Source organism: Podarcis bocagei, assembly GCF_964188305.1.
Source record: "Podarcis bocagei genome assembly, chromosome: 10".
NCBI classification, from domain to species: Eukaryota; Metazoa; Chordata; class Lepidosauria; order Squamata; family Lacertidae; genus Podarcis; species Podarcis bocagei.
This window is the reverse complement of record NC_138135.1, coordinates 21,100,899-21,123,069: the sequence shown is the minus strand read 5'-3', so window position 1 is coordinate 21,123,069 and position 22,171 is coordinate 21,100,899. Positions and strand designations below refer to the sequence as shown.

The 22,171-nt window shown below is 42.6% G+C and overlaps 1 protein-coding gene across 6 annotated transcripts in view; it reads left to right on the top strand.

The window, feature by feature from the left end:
• WNT5B (Wnt family member 5B) overlaps window positions 1–22,171 on the top strand; it is a 139,713-nt gene that overhangs the window by 36,077 nt on the left and 81,465 nt on the right. The window contains exon 1 of one of the 6 annotated variants that reach the window (XM_081210348.1): window positions 8,678–8,795. The exons of the other annotated variants lie outside the window; for them this stretch is intronic. The gene's annotated coding sequence lies outside the window, so the exon portion shown is untranslated. Of the gene's footprint in view, window positions 1–8,677; window positions 8,796–22,171 lie in introns of those variants that run through there. 6 annotated transcript variants of the gene reach the window in all.

Genomic DNA, 22,171 nt, shown 5'->3' with positions numbered 1-22,171 from the left:
TGGAGGATAGCTGAGTGAGCTCTTGGACTATTCTGCTGCTGCTGGGGCATCCCTTCAGCCTGTCTGGTGGAGCCCCAGACTCCAGGGTGAACAGTTTGCCCTGCACAGCCGCATCCCAATGCAGGGCACTTTGGGTGGTCGCTGAGCACTTTACAGTACTTTTAATGAGGTGGAGACTGAGTGCCTCATGGGTAGATAGGAGCTGCTCACAACCTCGGGAGGGCAGCTGCTGTTTTCTTCAGAACCTGTAAGGGATGCTTGTGGCACTGATCCTCTCAAGACGCTGTGGAAGGAAGGTGCTTTTAAGTCTCTCTTTAAATTACTCTTCTCTCATCACCTGTACTTTATGGCCTGTCATTGGCAAGATAACCTTGGAAAGTGAGGCTCTCAATTTGTTTGTAATGAAATTTCAGAGGCGGAGTTCAGCTCTTAAAGCCTTTGGCAACCTGGTGTCTTCTAGATGTTTTGGACTGCAAAGAGGCAGATGAGAGTCATGGTCCAAAGCAGCTGCTGAACCAGCTGCTGGATGCATTTGATGAGAGATTATGCTTGTCTTTGTGCCCTGTTTGTGGGTGTATGAGAGGCATCTGTGTGGACTAGATGAGCCTTTGCTCAGATCTTGCCAAGCAATTTACTGTTTTCTTTAAATGTATGGTGTTCACACACTGGAAGTCAAACTGAGCCAGAGAAGACAGTGACCCCCTGGCATGTCTGGGTTAAAAGGCTCTTGGGTGACATGACTGAGAGAGTTCTCTGTGTGAGGCCTTGGAGAACTCCTGCCAGCTGGGGGGTTCTATTCTGCCTTGGTCAGACTCCACCAGGAATATTGTGTCCAGGTATGAGCACCACAGTTTAAGAATATTAACAAGCTGGAATGTATGCAGAGGAGGGTGAGGCTGACCAAGGTGATACAGGGACTGGGAACCAAGCCTTATTAGGAACTGTTGAGGAACCTGGGGATGTTTAGCCTGGAGAAGAGGAGATATGGCTATCTTCTAATATCAGAAGGACTGGAAGATGGAGCAAGCTTGTTCAGAGGCTAGGACCCAAACCAATGGTTTCAAATTACAAGAAAGTAGATTGTGACCTAACATCAGGAGGAGCTTTGACGGTAAGAGCTGTTCGACAGTGGAACAGACTCCCTTGGAAGGTAGTGGACTCACCTTCCAAGGAGGTTTTTAAGCAGATGTTGGGCCATCTGTCATGGATGCTTTAGTTGAGATTCCTGGATTGCAGGGGGTGGGGCTAGATGACCCTCAAGGTCTCTTTCAACTCTACAATTCAATGTCTCAGTTGCCTCTGTTGAAGACAGTTCCATTTGTTAACAGGTAGTGGCCACATGAAGCCAGGGCCGATGACACTGTTCTTGAAGCCAACTTTAGCTCATCAAGTTTTAACAAGATCTGGAGTCCTGCCTCTTTTTAGAGCTTAAAAGGAGCAGCCAGAAGTGAGGGAATTGATTCAGGATGGGGATCTTTTGATCAGGAAAATGGCGCAAGGGGAAAGGTTAAGCACGCTCATTTCCCCAGTTCCACTACCACAATCTAGCCTTTCCATTGTAGTCACAGCTGTTTTTGAACTTTAAGAAATATGCTGGGAGGTCCAGTCACAGTTATCCTGCATCATGCGTAGTTTGGTCCTAATCCATTGTGTTGCAAAAGGGAAATGCATCTGTTTGTAGTGCTGGCCACATGTAAAGTGTACCACAGTAACTCAACCACACAAGGCTAAGTGGATGTTGACTGTAAATCAGACTGGGGTTCAATATATATCTCTATTATTGTCCTGTATTTACCATTATTATGTTCAAGTGATATTCTTATTGTTTATGAAATTTACATTCTCTAGGTGGCTTATAGAAGGTCAGACTATGGGACATGTGGCTTAACAATGCAAGTTCTCATACTCACAACATACTTCTGTTCCTTTTTTGCCGCACTTGTACTTACACAGCTTCTTATTTCACACAGATACATAATACAGACATATTAACACCTAGTCTCATAGATGATAGATGATAGATAGATAGATAGATAGATAGATAGATATAGCACATGCATACATACATGTACACACGTGTGTGTATTTTATATCTATAATCTACCTAGACAGGTGTATTTGTATTCTTGACTAATTGACCTAATTATAAACCATGTGGTTAACACTCCATGTGGGAATGTAACTATTCTTGACGCATCTATGTGCTGCAGGTGGAACCAACTTTCCTAAATAGGAATAACAAGTAGCCTTGATTTGTTATTGAACTTATTGAGGTGGTACACGATATTAGGGTCTTCATATCTCTCCCACTTATGCTCCTGATCTGTGTATACCCTTGCCTACAAAAAGCTCACACAACAATAAACCAGTTGAACCTAGTACTCAGTGAGGTGACAAACCTGTGTTTATGCTGTTCCAGTTTGGACTGTGAGTCTCTGAATGCTCCTCTATACAAAAATAGCTCTGCACATAGGAGACCAGTTGAGGTAGAACCCTTCCACCAGACCTTTTTCTTGCTGTGTGGATTTTTTATATGGAGGAGGGTTTAATCCTATGAGGCTAGAACTGCAGCCTATAATGGTGCAAGTCCAGAAAACACTCTGCTTTACCATTTCACAGACAGCTTGGCCTAAACCCCTTTAAATTGCCACACTATTGTTTATCTTGCATTTGTGTCTAGTCCTAGTCTTTTGCATCTTCAATGCTCCTGGCCTGCAGTCTGTTTTGTTCTCCTATAGTTGATGGCAGGCCAGTGTGTGTGGTGAGGGGAACTTTGTACATCTGTTGAGGGTGTTTCCTTGGTGGTTATGTAAAGTCTAGATGACCAGCAATTATAGAAGATGGGAGGTGGAGTCTTCTAGTTTCAGCGAGGTGCACTGTGAATGGTAGAAGACAAAGTCAGGTGGTGACTTCTACAGCAAGGGGGAAACTTCAATGGAAAACGTCTGAGATCCTGTTCTGCCTGAGGGTACCTTTGTCTAGTTGTGTTCTCCAGCACTCTTCCAGACTCCTATCCTGCCCTCTGTGTGTTGGAGTGTTGCAAAGCCAGTTACGTAAAAAAGGTATGGAGCTGCTTTGGTTGTGGGATGCATTCTGGAAATCCACTGGTTGCAACCAAAAACACAGTGCAAACTACTGGAATGAATTGACTATTCCAAATTTGGGCTTTTAAAATATCCATACTGCAGGTTAAATACTTGTAAAATTACCGTATTTTTCGCTCTATAACACGCACCCGACCATAACACGCACATAGTTTTTAGAGGAGGAAAATCCATAGGCATGCCACCCGTAGGCATTCCCTCCATAACACGCACAGACATTTCCCCTTACTTTTTAGGAGGAAAAAAGTGAGTGTTATGGTGCAAAAAATACGGTACTTTTACCTCTAAGCAGTGGGTGTGTGGCAGTGACATGGTCTGCTGTGCTGATGATGTGTTCTGTGGAATCATACAGTAGTGCTTTCAATATCATCATAAAATGAACATTTTCTACAAGTACAGATGTTTGGCACAATAGTTGTGCAGTACTCAACCATTTGTTTAACATAATCCAGATTACAGGCATGATTTTTACAGGTTCTGTCTGTAGATTTTATTCTTGTTTATGAATGAAATCCCAGCTCTTTTGTATTTTTTTCGATTCCAATAAATACTCACACATGCCAAATCTGACCCAGGGCAACTTGTACCTTAAGATAGGATAAAATGACCTGTCCACATATTCTTCTGTTTGATTAAGGTTGTATAATACTTAAGATAACTCCTGGCATAAAAATGTGGCAATGTGTGCATCTTGCATTTCTCAGCCCCTGGGATTTGCCCTTCCCTTTTCACTTTCTATTTCAGGTGTGCCATTTTAGCATTCAAAGTGCACCTCTGCATTGTCCAACTCCAACTTATTGAATTGTGTGTATGTTCATATATACCTTTTCTGTTTAACTTTTACATTTGTTCGGATTCCCATGCAATGAGCAGCCTTATTTTCGGGGGGGGGGGGGTTTGAAATAGGGTTGAATAGGTGATTAGCACAAATTGCATAATGCATATTCGGCAGGAAAATCTTAGTGAGGCTTACTTCTCTCAGGTAAGTATGCATAGGATTGCAGCTTAAGTGACAGCTCCTCAAATGTCAAACTATGAAGGAAAAAGGAAGATAACCTTGCTTCTTTTCAACACTTTAAATATACTGTCAGGGGTCCTAATCCAGTAACCTATATGTGGAATGGCTGAGCTTGTGTACCTATAAGCTGACTGGAAAGTAAAGAAAAGTTGAATTCTTGCCAGCCAACTTTTGGGTGGGAAAGTAGGAGTTGAATCCAGCCCCCTGCACCCTCTCCTCAACAGGTGATTTGCAGAATCCCAGCATTGTTTACTGGGCTACACACACATTTCTGGCTCCTTTGTTGGGTTTGGGAATACACTTAGTTGCATTTTAATTCTCCATTCAGCCAGGAAAATATGTGTAGCAACTTGTCTATCATTCCAGCAGAGATAGGGCCAATCATTCTGATAAACACTTCCAAGAACTAGACTAAGTTGCTTTGTGGGACAGATCACACTCCCAGGCTGCCAGTTGCCATCCTTTTTGAATATCATATGTATATCTCATCAGGGCATACATATGCTCTGTGCATATATATCAGCTTATGTAGTTCATGTCAAACTAAGGTGGGTTTCTTTTTCAATAACCAAGGGGCTAAGCGGCAAAAAGAGAGAGAAAGCAAAGCTGTACGTAGAGAAATTTAAGAATTTGGTACTGAGAAAATTAATGTGATTTTAAAAGGGGGGGAAAGTATGTGGAACATGGAAGTAAATGTGCCAACAATTAATGAAAGCAGGTTTTCATTTCTTCTGTCGAAGAAATTGGAATAGTATATGAAGAGGGAAACTTTGTGAGATCCAAGTGCCAATTCAGAGTAGGAGGCAGAATTGGACAGGCAGCCTGGCCTTACTCCAGCCCCAGATTTCCTGCGTTCCCAGGCTTCATCTCTTATGCTTCTGTGCCCAAGGGTATCAGAAAGAGATTCCTCTATTAGGAAGGAGTGCCTGCCTTCTTAGTTCATCTGGTAGTAGATGTAATACTATACAGCACATCTCCTTTGGCTGCCTTCAGACTTGCTCTGTGTTTCCATTTTGTGATATTAACCCTTAACAGTGATGTAGTTTTAAAGGTTTTGTGTACTCTTCCTCCTCTTCTTTCTTTTGGTATTCTCTGCACTTTTGACACCCCCTCCACCCGCATTGGTTTGAGATGGTCTAAGCCACCTACTATGCACAGTAATTCCAGTTTCTGATTTTGCAAGGTGTAGGGTTTTCAAAATCAGACGGTTGTACTGTCTTATATTAGCCCAGGTCATGATAAGGTTTCTGGTGAAAAACACTGATTTTTTTTTTTAAAAAATCAAATCTGCATTTTGCTTTTCACATGCTGCGTGCACTATCTGTGTGTTTCCCCTTAATGCATTGCTTTTGTTGCCAGGACATTGTATTTTCCGTCTATACAAGGAACAATGGCCATTATCCCACCAATGTTAAACTTTTGTAATTCCCATTAATATTAAGTATATACTTAAAATGGTTGAGATTTATTTAATTGACTAAACTGCACCCAACTTTTAAAACTGGAACAATGTTATATTTTTCAATCCAGTAATACATTCATCAAATATTGAACACCCTTTCTGAACACCCATGCTAACAGGTCCCACTAGCTGCTTATTAGTGACTGGTTTTAAGGTCTTGCTATTTACATATAAAGCCATAAACAACTCTCAACCAGGTTACCGGAGGCAGTGACTTCCCCTCCATTGTCTGGCAAGGACATTTTTCAGGTTCGATTGGTTGATCTTAATCTTGCCATGACTCATTGACTTGTGACACAGAAATGGGCTTTTTCAGTGATGGCCCCAATATTATGGAATGCATTGCATGCTGAAATATGAGAGAACCCCCCCATCTATACTGGCATTCTGTGACCTATTGAAGATGTATCTGTTTTACATAGGTATTCCCTTCATCTCTTGACCTGAATCTCCTGTTTTAATTACTGTACTGTGCTGTTTGAATGGAATTGTTATGTTGTGTATTTTCATTGTGAATGGTTACATTGTAATGTATGTATGTAATTGGTTTTTATATTTGTTAAATGCTTAGAATCCTATTTTGGTTTTAGTGGAATATAAATAAATGTAATAATAATAATAATAATAATAATAATAATAATAATAATAATAATATGATGTATGATTGGGGTTTCATAAATATCAACACGATGTTGGTTGCAGTGCAATAACACACTTTACCAAACATGACCTGCCACATTGTCTTCATCATCTCCAGTTATAAAGGCCTCTGAAAGCAGGGTTAGGAAAGGGGAAGGATCTGTGAACTACAATAAGGCATCAGCCTTAAGTGCATATAATCTTTCAGAGAGTCTCTGTGATGCCAACACTAATTGTTTGCTTGGACTTCCACAGCAGACTTACCATTGGCAATAGGGGGGGAAAAACTTTTTAGTTGTTTTATAATGCCACTTACTGTTTTCTTCTATGCTAAATGATGCCATTATTCCAGTTAAGATTGGGGGGGGGGGACAAGAAAAAAAAACAGCAACTGATATGAAAGCCATATGCCATATGCGGGAAGCTGCCCAGAGTGGCTGGGGCAACCCAATCAGATGGGCGGGGTACAAATAATAAATTATTTATATATTTTGTTGTTGTTGTTGTTGTTGTTGTTGTTGTTGTTGTTGTTGTTATGTCCAATAGCAGTGAATTAGGCTTAACTAGACACTGAAGGGGATTGGCTGCCACAGACCTGTGTCTCCTCAATGTGTTGGAGAAGGATCATAGCGCAGTAAGAGAGCAGAGGTTTCCACACTCACTGTGCCCCCCAGACCACTTGCAAATTGGTAAAGGTCTTGCTATACCACTTAATGAGTTTTCTGCCTAGCAGTTGCTTAGCAGTTGTACTGTTTTTTAATTATATGGAATTCAAACTCTAACACAATAAAATGCAATAAGAAACAAAAGGATTTAAATTTAATACAATTTAAAAATCCTTCTAGAGGTGCATTTCCCCTTGATATGTTCTTCCTTTACTCTTGCTTCATCTTCGTTACTATTTTCTTGAACATTTATTAATTTGTGGTTTTTTTCAGTCTCCCTTCTTCAACCACAAATCCATTTTTAGACGTTGACTATTATTATTATTAACTAACAGCTCCCACTTTTCAATCACTCCATCTTGCGTTCACTTTCTCAGCTTCTTAGCTTCTTCCCCTTCTCGCTGCTTCCTTCATTTCCATGTATTGGCTCCCCACTCTTTTCAACTGCCTTGTCAGCCTCTTTCCCCCTCTTTTGACCTTCCACATCTTGCTGCCAGCCACAGCTGTATTCCTCTGAGAAAGACAGAGCCTTCTCCCCATATCACTTCTGGTCAGTCCTGGCCAGGTTCCAAGACTGAAGAAGAAGCCCCTGTACCCCCCCCATTCTTCACACACATTTTTCACATGCACATAGCTCCGCCACTCCTCAGAATTGCTTCTGTGAACCACCTGCATGAAACTGGTGGACCATGGACCACACTTTGGGATTGAGAACCTGTGTGGTAGAGCCTTGCATACAGGAAGTCCCACATTCGTAACCTTCCCTGCCTTCTGACTTAGAACTGGCACAGAAGATAGCACTGCCTGTTGGCTTCTTCCTTTGCAGCCTCAGTGTTGCCTTGTGGAACTCAGCAGGGTTGAGGGTGGGAACAAGCAGTTGGCTCTGCCTTTCAGAACCTGTCATTGGTTCTGGCGCCACCTACTGTAGGCCTCCCTGTCAGTCCCAGGGGCCACCAGCTGCCACTGCTCTTGAAGTCTTTGCTACTTGATTCACACATCTTGGCTGTCTGGCTAAGCCCGAATAGGTGCCAACACTCTTCCTTCTTGCCTGTTTACCTGTCTAAATTTAAGCTCTTCAGTCGGTATTCTGTGTCCCTGGTTGACATGTGGTCAGGCTCAAGTTGTGGCTCTGGCTGCTGCTTCTGCTTCTGCTGCTGAAGCATTTCCTGGCCTGTTGTGGGCTGACCATGGTTGGTTGCTCACAGCTTTCTTCCAGCAGATATAACTTAGATGGCTTCCCCTGAGGATTTCAGCAAGCCTGTTCTCCCACTCTTATTTAGGCTCGGTTTACCTTTTACAAAAGGAGAAAATAAACCCTTGACAGTGCAAAAGAAGTACTAAACAGTTATCTGCCTCCAATTTGTGCTCTTTCTTTCTCTCTCTCTCTCTGTATGTGTGCCTAAACAAATACATCACAGTGGGACCTGGAATCATCCCACATACCATTTGAGATCTATGGCAACTTGTGAACCAAGTCTGATGATTCCAAAAGAGACCTTGAGAAAATTCTCAAAGGGAGTAATGTTCCTTTTTTTCATGATCCACCACCAGCACTTAAGAGCTGAGGCTTGGCAGCTGTTTGACTCTGTGCCTATCATTTTGTAACTTGAGATTTTGTTTCCTTGTGCTGATTGTAGCTTTTGAGTTTAGTGGGCAAACCTTTACTGCTACTTCAAGGAAAATGTAAATGTTTCTCTGCTTAGATCTTCTGTTTCCTGGAGAACACAGCAACTATGTGTTTCTATTACTGCAGTCTGCTATGTGGGATAAGCTGTATGATGCCTAGTCTGGTGTTGTGGTTAATGCTATGAATTGGCAATGAAGGCTAGAGCTGCTGGGAGTTGGACTCCAGTGACATCCGTGGAAGGCCACATGTCCCCCACCCTGCCTTACAATAATTCTGTAAGGTAAGAGAGTATTCATGCCACTATATTGCAAATGGGTAGACTGAGGCTGAGAGACTTACTTGCCTAAGGCCACTAGCGAATTAATTGCAGAGGCAAGCTTCAAACTGGGACAAACTGGGACTTTCTGATTCACAACTCAGTCTCTTAACCATCATGCTACACCAGCTCACAACTATTAATAGGCGTCTACTCCTCCATCAGCAGAAGACATCAAGAAGAGGTGGCAAGAATACACAGAGGAATTATACCAGAAAGATATGGATGTCTCGTACACCCCAGGTAGTGTGGTTGCTGACCTTGAGCCAGACATCCTGGAGAGTGAAGTCAAATGGGCCTTAAAAGCACTGCAGATAACAAGGCCAGTGGAAGTGATGGTATTTCAGCTGAACTATTTAAAATTTTAAAAGATGATGCTGTTAAGGTGCTACACTCAATATGCCAGCAAGTTTGGAAAACTCAGCAGTGGCCAGAGGATTGGAGAAGATCAGTCTACATCCCAATCCCAAAGAAGGGCAGTGCTAAAGAATGCTCCAACTACCGCACAATTGCACTCATTTCACACGCTAGCAAGGTTATGCTTAAAATTCTACAAGGAAGGCTCAAGCAGTATGTGGACAGAGAACTCCCAGAAGTGCAAGCTGGATTTAGAAGAGGCAGAGGAACCAGAGACCAAACTGCAAACATGCGCTGGATTATGGAGAAAGCTAGAGAGTTCCAGAAAGACATCTACTTTTGCTTCATTGACTATGCAAAAGCCTTTGACTGTGTTGACCGCAGCAAACTATGGCAAGTTCTTAAAGAAATGGGAGTGCCTGATCACCTCATCTGTCTCCTGAGAAATCTCTATGTGGGACAAGAAGCTACAGTTAGAACTGGATATGGAACAACTGATTGGCTCAAAATTGGGAAAGGAGTACGGCAAGGCTGTATATTGTCTCCCTGCTTATTTAACTTATATGCAGAATTCATCATACGAAAGGCTGGGCTGGATGAATCCCTAGCCAGAATTAAGATTGCTGGAAGAAATACCAACAACCTCAGATATGCAGATGACACAACCTTGATGGCAGTAAGTGAGGAGGAATTAAAGAACCTTTTATTGAAGGTGGAAGAGGAGAGCGCAAAATATGGTCTGAAGCTCAACATCAAAAAAAGAAGATCATGGCCACTGGGCCCATCACCTCCTGGCAAATAGAAGGGGAAGAAATGGAGGCAGTGAGAGATTTCACTTTCTTGGGCTCCATGATCACTGCAGATGGTGACAGCAGCCACGAAATTAAGAGATGCCTGCTTCTTGGGAGGAAAGCAATGACAAACCTAGACAGCATCTTAAAAAGTAGAGACATCACCTTGCCAACAAAGGTCCGTATAGTAAAAGCTATGGTTTTCCCAGTAGTGATGTATGGAAGTGAGAGCTGGACCATAAAGAAGGCTGATCGCCGAAGAATTGATGCTTTTGAATTATGGTGCTTGAGGAGACTCTTAAGAGTCCCATGGACTGCAAGAAGATCAAACCTATCCATTCTTAAGGAAATCAGCCCTGAGTGCTCACTGGAAGGACAGATCGTGAAGCTGAGGCTCCAATACTTTGGCCACCTCATGAGAAGAGAAGACTCCTCCCTGGAAAAGACCCTGATGTTGGGAAAGATGGAGGGCACAAGGAGAAGGGGACGACAGAGGACGAGATGGTTGGATAGTGTCTTCGAAGCTACCAGCATGAGTTTGACCAAACTGCGGGAGGCAGTGGAAGACAGAAGTGCCTGGCGTGCTCTGGTCCATGGGGTCACGAAGAGTCGGACACGACTAAACGACTAAACAGCAACAACTCCTCCATGTATTTGTCTGATCCCCTTATCAAATCTTCTGTGCTTGTGGCTGTCACAATATCTTGTGGGGGGGAAAGTCCATAAAATAATTTTGGATCCTCTTTAGAGCAAGGGTGGAGAAACTTTTTCAACTCGAGGACCACATTCCTTTGTTGGCAACATGCCAGGGGCCAGTGGTGGGTGGTGTCAGAGGCAAGAGTGGGTGAAGCAATAGCTGTGACTCTTACTTTGTATGGTAGACCTCTTTCTAGCCATGCAAATGCCATTGGTTTCTGTATCGTCACACACATCTCTTCATCCAGTCAAGCAGGAGTCATTATTGCTGTTCAAGCACATATTCCAGTTGGGCAAAAGCTCTTAAGGAAGGCACAGGGAACAGCCAGGAAGCGATGTGGCCTGGGCAGAATCCCAAGAACTGGATTGAGAGGCCTGGCCCTTGAGCCTGACGTTCCTCACTCCTCTTGTTTTAGAAAAATCCCTGGGTTGGGTACCCAGGAAGTTTTTAAAAATAGAGAAATCCTCTGAAACTCTTTAGAAAGTTTTCTGCACTGGGGCCAAAGCTAATAGCAGAGCACTAGTGTAAGGATTATTAGGGTGTTAGTGTGAAAGTGTCACACTCAACCAGGTTCCTATGCCATGTTGTGGCATTAGGATGGAATCCTACTGAAGTCATGCTGTATATACGGTATGTATTGCATGGTGTGTGTTTTAGGATAGCATAACAACCACTTCGAAGAAAGGATTAACACCCATGGAGCACGTTGTACCTCCAGATGCAGACACTACTACCAAAAGTTCTAGTGACAAATTTAGTTTCTTGAGATGATAAGTTGTAGGGTGTCCATGGTGCACATAATGGTGTTAGTTTTGCTTTATATGTTTGGTTTTTTTTGTTCTGGGGGAGGGACCATAGCTCAATGGTACATATGCACTTTGTATATAGAAGGTCCCAGATTCAATCCCTGGCATGTCCCAGTTAACAGGTCTGGAAAAGATCTATTTCCGGCTGACACCTTGGAGAATCGCTATTGATCAGAGTAGATAATACTGAACTCAACTGACCAATTGTGTAACACAGTGTAAGGCAGCTTAATTTGCTTCCTTCCTTCTCATTGTCATTTATGTTATGACACCAAAACCTGTTTCTTGTCTAGTCGTATGGCTGTAAGGCAGGCAGTATACCTGCAACATCTAATGTAATCAGAGCAGTTCCACATGCTATAGTTGCTGTGGGAAGCACCTGTACTGTACAGTGTTTGTTGCAGAAAACATGTAAAATGTGGCCATCATATGCATTTGCACACCTATCTCAAAATCACTGTGTATGTGTCTGGGAACCTCAAATGGGGGCAGCTTTAGATGTTACAATTGCTCTGTAAAACATTGGTGCTATGTTGGTGTTTCCTGCAGTTGCACACATGCAAGATGTGAGCATCACCCACCCACCCACACAAAATTGCCTGGGAACTTTGAGTACACAGGAACTGACTAGCTTGCATTTGTTGCTGTATAACATGTGAAGAAGACCTAAATATTTAGGGGGGAAGAAAAATACCTGTTATCATTGTTTTAGATATGGACCTGCCTAATTGTGCCCTGTATGCTGAGATGTACCAGCTTCCTCTTCCCAGTTTTTCAGTGAGTTTGTATTTGACAAATACTATCTCCCATGGAGGGACGCGGGTGGCGCTGTGGGTAAATCCTCAGCGCCTAGGGCTTGCCGATCGCATGGTCGGCGGTTCGAATCCCCGCGGCGGGGTGAGCTCCCGTCTACGGTCCCAGCTCCTGCCCACCTAGCAGTTCGAAAGCACCCCTAAAAAGTGCTAGTAGATAAATAGGTACCGCTTTAAAGTGGGAAGGTAAACGGCGTTCTGTGTGCTGCGCTGGTGCAGGCTCGCCAGAGCAGCAATGTCACACTGGCCACGTGACCCGGAAGTGTCTGCGGATGGCGCCGGCTCCCGGCCTCTAGAGTGAGATGAGCGCACAACTCTAGAGTCTGTCAAGACTGGCCCGTACAGGCAGGGGTACCTTTACCTTTACCTTTTATCTCACATGGGCATAGCCAAGGGGGGCAGGAAGGGGCAGCCCCCCCAAATAAATAAAAATCCATAAAGTACTTAACTAAATGAGGTTCTGCCCACCTGTAACATAAAGCCTGCCCCCCTAACAAAAATCCTGGCTACACCCATGCTATATCCCACAGTAGCTCACATCAATTAAAATAAAAGAATGTCAGGCCCTGCTCTCAAATAGGTTTACAAGCTAAGAAGACAAGACACAAAAGGGAAGGAGAGTGAGGGGAATAGGTATTTAATTTAAATATTTAGAAACCACACTTCCATATAAAATATCACAACACAGAAATGGAGATCAGTTTGACTTTGACAAAGCCAGAACAACATAGTAAACTGCAAGCAGGCATTTTTATCCAATCTGGACTGGACTGGTATTTCCTTGCTAATGTTTTTGATTGGGTAAAGGTGATGCAACTATCTTGTGGCCCTTATCCTTTTGGCCAGTGGTAAAATGTCTTTCTTTTTGCCTTGGAAGTCCCAGAATAATTGGAACTGAGTGGGTTGGGGTTTTTGTTGGCAGGGATGGGAAAGTCAAGAACACCCTTCAAACTGCTTTTTCTCTTGCTGATGACTGAGGCCAGGCAGGCGTTTCCTTTCCCAGAGCCAGATTTTCATATCGTTTTCCCCAAAGTTCACCATGAAAACTACTGTCTCAAGAGCCAAAAAGCTAGCATCTTGACCTCCAGATGCCAGAAATCCCCCAAAGCAATGTCATGTCCAGGTTTAGTTGGACCTAAGCAAATGTTCAATTTAAGAGTGGCTTTGGATGTTAAGAAATGCCACCTGCTATATGTGAAATCCTGTCTGTAATCAACTGGCAGCACTTAACGATCACATTTTGAAGGGGAAGTTGTACAAGAGCACTTGTGCAGGCCGTGCTTGTACAACGTAAGTTCCTCTTCAAATGTTTCAAAAAGTGCTGCCAACCAATTCAGAAGACACTAGACATCTAGCTTGGCAGCACATCTGGAGTTTTCTGAGTGTCATAATGTTGTTTGTGTACTGCTGCAGTATTGCAGCTGAAGTGGATACCTAGTCAATTGTACCACAGCCTGATGATTGTCATCTTGTGGCAACATGAAGATGGGGTTCTGCATGTTTATTTTAATGTTTTGATGAAATTGTTTTATTGTGTATTTAATTATGTGGGGTTTTTTGTAATTGGTTGTATACTTGTGAACCGCTTAGAAGCCACCTTGGCAATTAATTGTTATATGAGTGAGTGAGTTAATGAATGAATGAATGAATGAAGTAATGTCGGCAATGACAAGAATCCTTCATTTTGTTGCAGAGCAAATCTGCAAGGCATATAAGCAAATAACTGCATCTGTAACCTGACTCCATCAGTCAGTTACTCTAAACTCATTTAGGGAACAGAAACTTCTGACCTTTATGTGTTCAATCAAAACTAACCACACCAGGTGAAATTTCAGGTACCATATACTTACAACAAGAGATTTGGATCAGGTATTACTTGACTAGAATAGTAATGTTGGGTCCTAAGCAAGCTTCCTATGGGGAAGATGGTGGGACTTAAAAAGGTACAATTAAGCAGCTAGGAAGTGAGAAAAATGTGCCATACACTGCAGTTGAGTGATTCTGCGTCCGGGTTGTATTATTCCAAAACTGCTGAACGTTTGCTTGCCTCGCTGTTGGTCTCATGTGTGATTTGGGCACTTGACTTACAGCCATGAATGTTGTTACAGTGGTACCTCGGGTTAAGTACTTAATTCGTTCCGGAAGTCCATTCTTAACCTGAAACTGTTCTTAACCTGAAGCATCACTTTAGCTAATGGGGCCTCCTGCTGCCGCCGCGCCGCCGGAGCACAATTTCTGTTCTCATCCTGAAGCAAAGTTCTTAACCTGAGGTACTATTTCTGGGTTAGTGGAGTCTGTAACCTGAAGCGTATGTAACCCAAGGTACCACTGTAGTTCAAAAGCCTCACTTTTTGTCTTACAAGTTGCTATGCCTGTCTGCAAATAAGAACTTAGGGTGACATGTGCAATGTTGCACAAAAATAAGGTGTTAGAATTGCATGGCAGAGATGCTACTTGGAATTAGCCATTTTTTATAAGATCCATGTCCTGGTCATTTGTCACTAGACTACTGCAGTCTTCTGCTCTGTAATCCACCATTGTTTCACCTTGCCCACCCCCCTCAGACCCAACATTGGCTTCTTCTGTCCACTCCCAGATCAGGCACAAGCTTTTCATATTTACCTTCAAAACCCTCCACAGACATGCAACCCGATCCTTATCTCTTAGCTATTGTGTGCTGCTGACACATCCCTGCCTGTGACCTTTACTTTTCCAGTTTCATGACTCTCACTTATCCAGAGGTTTCCTGCTCCCTGAAAAATGTTTCTGCCTTGCCACTCTGTATGCCAGGAACTTCCTCCAAATCCCTCTTAAGAACTCACCTGTGCTGCAAAGCCTTTGGAACAAGCCCCTAGTTCCAATACCCTGAAGTCACAATTTAAGTAAACATATATTCTTCCCATATTTATCCCTACCTCCATTTCCCTCTGTTGCTTCCCTGTTTTCACATTATGAGCCTCTTGAGGACAGGGACCTGCCAAGTCTGTCCTTTTACAAAGCACCATGGTGAAATGTGAATGAGTAGGGTTGTCATATTCCCAAAACCGAAAATCCGGACAAAGTTGTTGAGCTTTAATAAAATTAAGTGCCTATACTCTGTTCCCCCCACACTCAGCCCTTCCCATGAAGTTTGTACAGTTATTGAGCTTGTGCCATAATAGCACGAAGGAAAATGCTTCAATTGCTCTATACCAGGCATGAGGAACCTTGGGCCCCCCAAATGTTGCTGAGCTACAACTCCCATCAGCAGTGGCAAGCATGGTCAATGATCAGGGATGATGGAAGTTGTTGTCCAGCAACATCCAGAGGGCAAAATGTTTCCCACACCTGATGATAAACTGTGCATAGCTACTGGTGCTGCCAGGGCAGGACATCAGGGCAGAGGTCCAGGGCCCCACTTTGCAGAATGGGTAGGCAGGCCACCAAGTGCAGCTTACCACATGTTGAAGTAAGTAAATACAGATTTTCATTTGTATCATATCTCATCTATTTTCAGTGCCAGGGCTTCACCCTGGAACATGTGAAATCACCATGAGTGAATATGTATTGCTGAGCAGGTTCAGGATGCATTTCCTTTACCATTGAGCAACTGCAGAGAGCCTCAACGCGTCCAGGGTTACAGTGGTATTTCCAGGTAGAAACCCTGAGCATCACTTTTGGAACATAAGCCTTCTCCTTTAGGGCTCATCCACACTTTCGTTTGTCCTGTGATTTCTAGGCATGGGTCTGATAGGTTTTTATTTTCTCCTGTCACTTCTCCCTGGAAAACTTGCTGGTTACTTCTGAATCAGAACAAATGTCATTTGGGATTCTGTGGATTGATGCAGTAAACAGCAGGTTTTCCCGGGAAAAGCAGCGAGAGAAAAGGAAAAACCTATTGGACCTGTTCCTAGAAATAACAGGAGAAGCAGAAGTGTGGACAAGCCCTACATTTCAAAATTAAGCCTCGGGCCAGGTCCAGTTTTATTCTTAAAAAGCCTGCTGCAGGCTCTCTTCATACAACCCCAAAAGACTGAAAACTCTGTAAGTGAGCTCTGGTCTCAGTTTTCATCAGCTTTATAATCTTATCAACTTTAAAAACAAAACCAGATGATTAGCCAATTTATTTAAATTCCTTGCTAAGAGTTGCTCAACCTGCTGTGCCTCTCACTGCACTTTGGGAAGGCTGTCCAGAGCTAAATATAGCGGAGCTTTCTCTGGACTGCAGTGTGGGTCAACATGTCACTCAGTAAAATTTACATGGAAAGTAAGGTGGGCAGCCAGCTCTTATTTTCAGCCTTAGGATTGTGTGTGCTGGTAAGTCAGCTCTCCCCAGATTTCATATTTAGACCAGCAGCTTATTTTTTCAAGGGAGACTTGCAAGCCTTGTATGTCTAAACACACACAATATTTACTGTCGCTAACCATGAAATATATAAACTGTTGGATTTCCTTTCCACCACTACTTTAACACTCATATCCGGAAGCCAAATTAAAAGTGGTGGGACAGATAGTTAAAATGCATGTCTGCCCCGTTCATAAATAGATAGTATGGGGAGGTCTGCTCTTTATGTAAAACTCAACCTCCCCTCCCCTTGCAGTACTTTGTGTCACTTGGTTGCTTTAAACCATGTTTCCCCAACATGATACCCTCTAGAAAAGGACAGCCCAAGAAATTTTTGTACTATTTCCTCCTGCCAGGGAAGAAGGGGTCAGGATAGATCTACATGATTAACAAAGGGAGAGGGGGAGAAAAATAGGATCAGCATTGGGATCTGTTGACCAGGGTGGACCCTGTCGCCTGAGATAGTCTTCTCACCTCACCTCATGAGCTTTATTTCCCCCAAACCACATGCACCTGCTCCACATCTGATATAAACATTAGTATGAGCACATGGGTTTGTCCAAAAGGCTCATGGTTTGTTCTGGAGACCTAAACCAAAAATCCACATTCTGGTGACACACTAAACTAAACATGGCTTAGCCAAGACTAGAGCAAAACGTCTGACCAGGAGCAAAGCAGCCATGATATCCTCTTCTGGAGTCCCTATACTGGCATGTTCAAACTTCACTTTGTGTGACATGCGATCCAGGCCACATTATCCCACTTCTCCTAGTTTTTTACAAGGTTTGTAACCAAGCAAGCAAATGGGGGAACTTCTGCCATTTCCACTTTCCGGTGAATATGTTCTTTTCAAAATTCTCAATTGTATAGACCAATTCATGAAGAATAAATCTGTTACCCATGTCTTCTAAATGAAACCTCTCTGTTCAGAGACAGTATATCGCCAAATACCAGTTGCTGGAGGCCAACAACAAAGGTTGCCCATTGTCTTCATGCTTTGTCTTCCAGGGCATCTGGTTGGCAATTAGCTGGAAACAGAATGCTAACTAGATGGACCTATGATCAGATCTAGTGGAGCAGTTCTTTCATTTTTGCTGTCCAAAGTTTAAATCAGGTTCAATGGCCATTTTGAATTGCCCACCAAGTTGGATGGCATTAAAAGGGGGTTCGGCAAGTTCATGGAGGATAAGACTATCAATGACTGCTAGTCATGATGGCTGTGTACTATACCTCCAATATCAGAAGTAGACTGTTTCTGAATACCTGTTGCTGTGAATCACAAGTAGGGAGAGTGCTGTTGTGCTCAAATCCTGCTTGTGAGCTTCCCATAGGCCTCTGCTTGGTCACTGTGAGAACAAGATTCTGTACTACCTGGGCCTTGTTCCTGCAGAGCTTATGTACCCTTTATTGCACTGATGGGAAGCTGTCATGAGAACCTCAGTCTGGTGCTTCCTGGGTGGTTCATGGTGATCTAGCAGTTTGAGATCTTCTGACACCCTTGAAAGTGATGAATTTCAGACTGAACTGGAAAGGATCAAGAGAGAATTAATATGTGTGCTGGGTGGGGAGACTCTTTATCTCTTGGTAAAGCTATGGGAATAAGAACTCTCCTTTAGAGAAGGAGGAATGTTGTTTGGACTGACATACTTGGAGTTACCTAATTTAGATGAAACTTGAGACACTAAAGATATGGGGGACATGAAACTGGACCTTACACTCCCATCCAAACAATCTACTTACGGTAACTGTAAAGCCATGCAAATTGTGCCATCTCTTAATATTGTTGATAGGTTTGTTCTTAAATAACATTAGCTGGTACTTGTGCTAGAGATTTCGTCTAATTTTAATTCAGTTTTCAAAGTAAGGCAGAGTTTCTCAGACTTTTCAAAGTTGTTATTTGTTTTGTTTATTTAATAATATTTTTATATGGCTTACATTAAAAGAAATCTTGAAGTGGTTTACAAAAGAAACAGTTTGCAGAAGTGTTACTGGTGACCCTCCCACCCCTGGATTTTCTTTTCAGCCACATATTCTGAGACTTGAAAATATAGTGATTGCCTGTTAAAAATTACTGCATACCTAGAAAGTCAATAGGTAATTTAAGAATAATACTGTAATTTGGTTTACTATATATATTATATTTGAAGTTTAATTCTGTGTGAAAATAAACTTTTTGACCTGGCACACAGCTGGGTGTGTTTCTTGTGATTTCTCCACAAAAACACCACCCTAGCCTGCAACTTGCTTTGGGTCACCACCCACTGATTGATAATCTCTTAATTCAGGACTAGAAAGGCTATGTTGGTAGAATAACCCTATCTGGATCCTGGACAAGTTTTAAATCCCCAAATGTCTTAAATATGATTGCTAAACCACACCTTGGCAGATGGACTCAGAACAGTTGCTCAGATATCAAAACCATACTATGGCAACGTCCAGTGAAGAAAGATGCCTGCACAAAATGTCAGCTGAATGAAGGTTAGAAAAACGCAGCTTAATTACAAATAGTTTGAATGCATCAGTAAGTATGAAGGAATCTGCTTTGTTCTCTCGTGCAGCAGCCTCTGGCTTATAAAAGGATGTAAAGCTGCCCAGGCAAGTTCTATGGATGTGTGGCTTGCTGGTTCCACAAGAGGCAGACTCCTATCATCTGCTTTAGCTTTGATTTCTTACATTCTAGATTGTGCTGAACTAGACTTAATTATTACTGAGGCATGAGCATTCAGGGTGGGGAACCTGTGGTCCTCCAGATGTTGATGGACTCCCATCAGTCCCAGCCAGCATGGATGCTGCTCAGTGATGATGGGAGTTGTATCCAACAACATCTGGAGGGCCACAGGTTCCCAACCCATGACTTAGGGACTCTTGTTCTGATTCATCAGCAGTGCTGGCTCCAGGTTTTGGGAGACCACTGGGCAAGGTGCCCTCAACAAGCTCCCCTCTTCTCCAAGGCATCACTGCCCATTCATTTGCCTTCTCCCTCTGGACCCAATCTGAATAGTTGTCCTGGGAAAAGTGGGTGGAGGTTTCTCTATCTCCATTGGCTTGATTACAGAAGAGGGCAGGTGAACAGGCAGCAACAGCAAGGGACAGGAGTTGCAGGGCCAAGAGGCACCAGAGGGTGTCAGTGTGCCCCCAGCAGGGATGTTCACTTTAGCATGTGCCGTACAGTGCCTATCTGTGATGCTGACCCTGTCCAGTGAGAGAATTCCTTATATCTTTAGTCCAAGGGTAGCTAAAACATTAGGACCACAATAGAAATGGACAAACTGCAGCCTATCTATTACATTAGAACGTGTGCTGTGTGTAACCAATGAGTTGCTTGCCAATTAATAAGCTGTATGGAGTATGATTCATGTTTGTCTTTACACAGCACAGTTTTTGGTTTCTTAGTGACTTCAGCGTTCATACTCCATGGTCAACCCATTATCAACAGGGTGCCTTTCAGCCCTGAGTTATACCGTAAATGGGTAATGCAGTACCATGTGTGGAATAATTTGAGAGAATGTATATCCAAGTGTGAGTGCAGCTCATTGTACAGCTTGGGAATCACTGAGAACTGCTCTTTCTCAAAGACCCTCCCTTTTCTTCGGGGTTTTGTTCTCTTGACTCATTGTGTTTCTTTCGTCACTCATCATCTATATCAGGGTGGAAGGGGCTACCCAGTCTACGTAAAAGCTTCCAAGGAATGCCCATGAGCCTGCAGGAAGTGGCTTTGTGCCGCTTGGGTGGGTGACTCAGCTGGCGGTGGCTTTTACCCCCCTGTGTTAATACTGACTCAGCATCCCTTTGTGGAATTATATAGACCCTGTGCTGCTGGAGCCCTCCCTTTCAAATAGTAAATAAAACTAGGGATCAGGGCAATTAAAATTCCAAGGGTGTTTTGTGACCTGGCCAGATTCCAAGATGAATTATAGCTCTAAATGCTTTCTAAAGCTTTTAACAAGATAATAGTTTGGGGAGGGGAATCTTTTTGTACTGCATTGTGCTGCACTGTGTGACTGCTACCATTTGACATCCCAACAAGCAGCAATAAATAAAAGTGTCCTCTGTAATATGAGAGCAGTTTTGAAATTGGTTATTTGCAGGCTTTGTGATATCTATCTGGACAGTACGATCAAGAAGTCAAGGTGTTTGCGTGTGGTTAATATTCTTAGAATTCAATGTTAAGCAATCAAAATCCTTGGTGCCTGGAACTGATATAGGTGTAATATGATTTTTCTGGTTCAGTTTTGTTGTTCTGGCTGCGTATTTTATATTGTGTGTCAATCACTCTGTGGTTTTCTAAATTAAGAGCACTACCAATCTAATAAATAAAATAGACCCCCATTATCAAACGACTGGGGGGGGGGGGGATTCTGTATTGCAGCCTTGGCCAGCAGGTGATCTTCAGCTATTTAGGACTACAACTCCCATCAGGCTCAAGAAGCATTGGTGCCCTGGAGAGTTTGGTGAAGTCTGCTGTAGTGAGTAAAAAGAGAACATATTCTCTACTGCTTATGCAGAGGACATGGGATTGCCACACTTATAATTCAGAAGTGTATACTGCTAAGCGGAATGTCACATAGGTTTTTTCTAATAAACACTTTGTAATACATCTATGTTCTATGGGAAGGATATCTCTGGGGCTTAAACCATCAATTGTTAGAGGCTGCAACTGAACCTCATCAGCTAACCGAAACCCTGACTATTTTCATATGTACTGTTTTTGAGTCTTCCTTCTGCTCTTAGGGTGTATATATGTATGTCAGCAATGCAAATTAAAATGAACTTGTATATTTTGCAAAAAAATCTTAAACTAAAGCTTTTTTAAAAACATTTTTTAAAATGGATTGATTTCAACCTTGCTGCCAGTTTTATGCCACACAGTAGATCTATTTCATCAGAAGTGCATTTTTAATCTCTCCCTCCTCCCTCGTAATTTGTTCTGTTGAGTTGTACATGTCTGTTGTGTTATTAAACTCTCCCTTTGGTTATTATCAACATAATATTACATGTTATTTTTAAATTTATACCACCTTTCCTTCAAGAGCCTCAAGGCCACCTTGCATGGTGGAAGGGCGGGAGAATAAATAAATAAATTGCATGAAGAAGCCGTATGCTCCATTGATTTCCATGTAGATGGGCTGCACTTTCAAATGTTAAAAAACCACCTAAATTTTGCACATGAAGTAAAACTCAAGATACAGCAGGGATTCCTGTTTTCAGTGCTGACTTTCCCTCTCCAGGCTCCTCAGCCACAGGCTCAGGTAACACATGCACACTAAAGATATCCCAAAGCATTGTTGTAGAGCCCCCACTTTAATCTATATCTATCTATCTATCATCTATCTATCTATCTATCTATCTATCTATCTATCTATCTATCATCTATCTATCTCTATCATCTATCTATCTATTTAGTTTTATTTATTAAATTTGTATATCACCCTTCATCCATAGATCTCAGGGCAGTTCACAATGTAAAATGCAATATAAAAAAATTAAATACATGATGAAAATAAAAACCACAAACTGATAAACTTCCCTCTCCCCCACCATCTTTATACATTT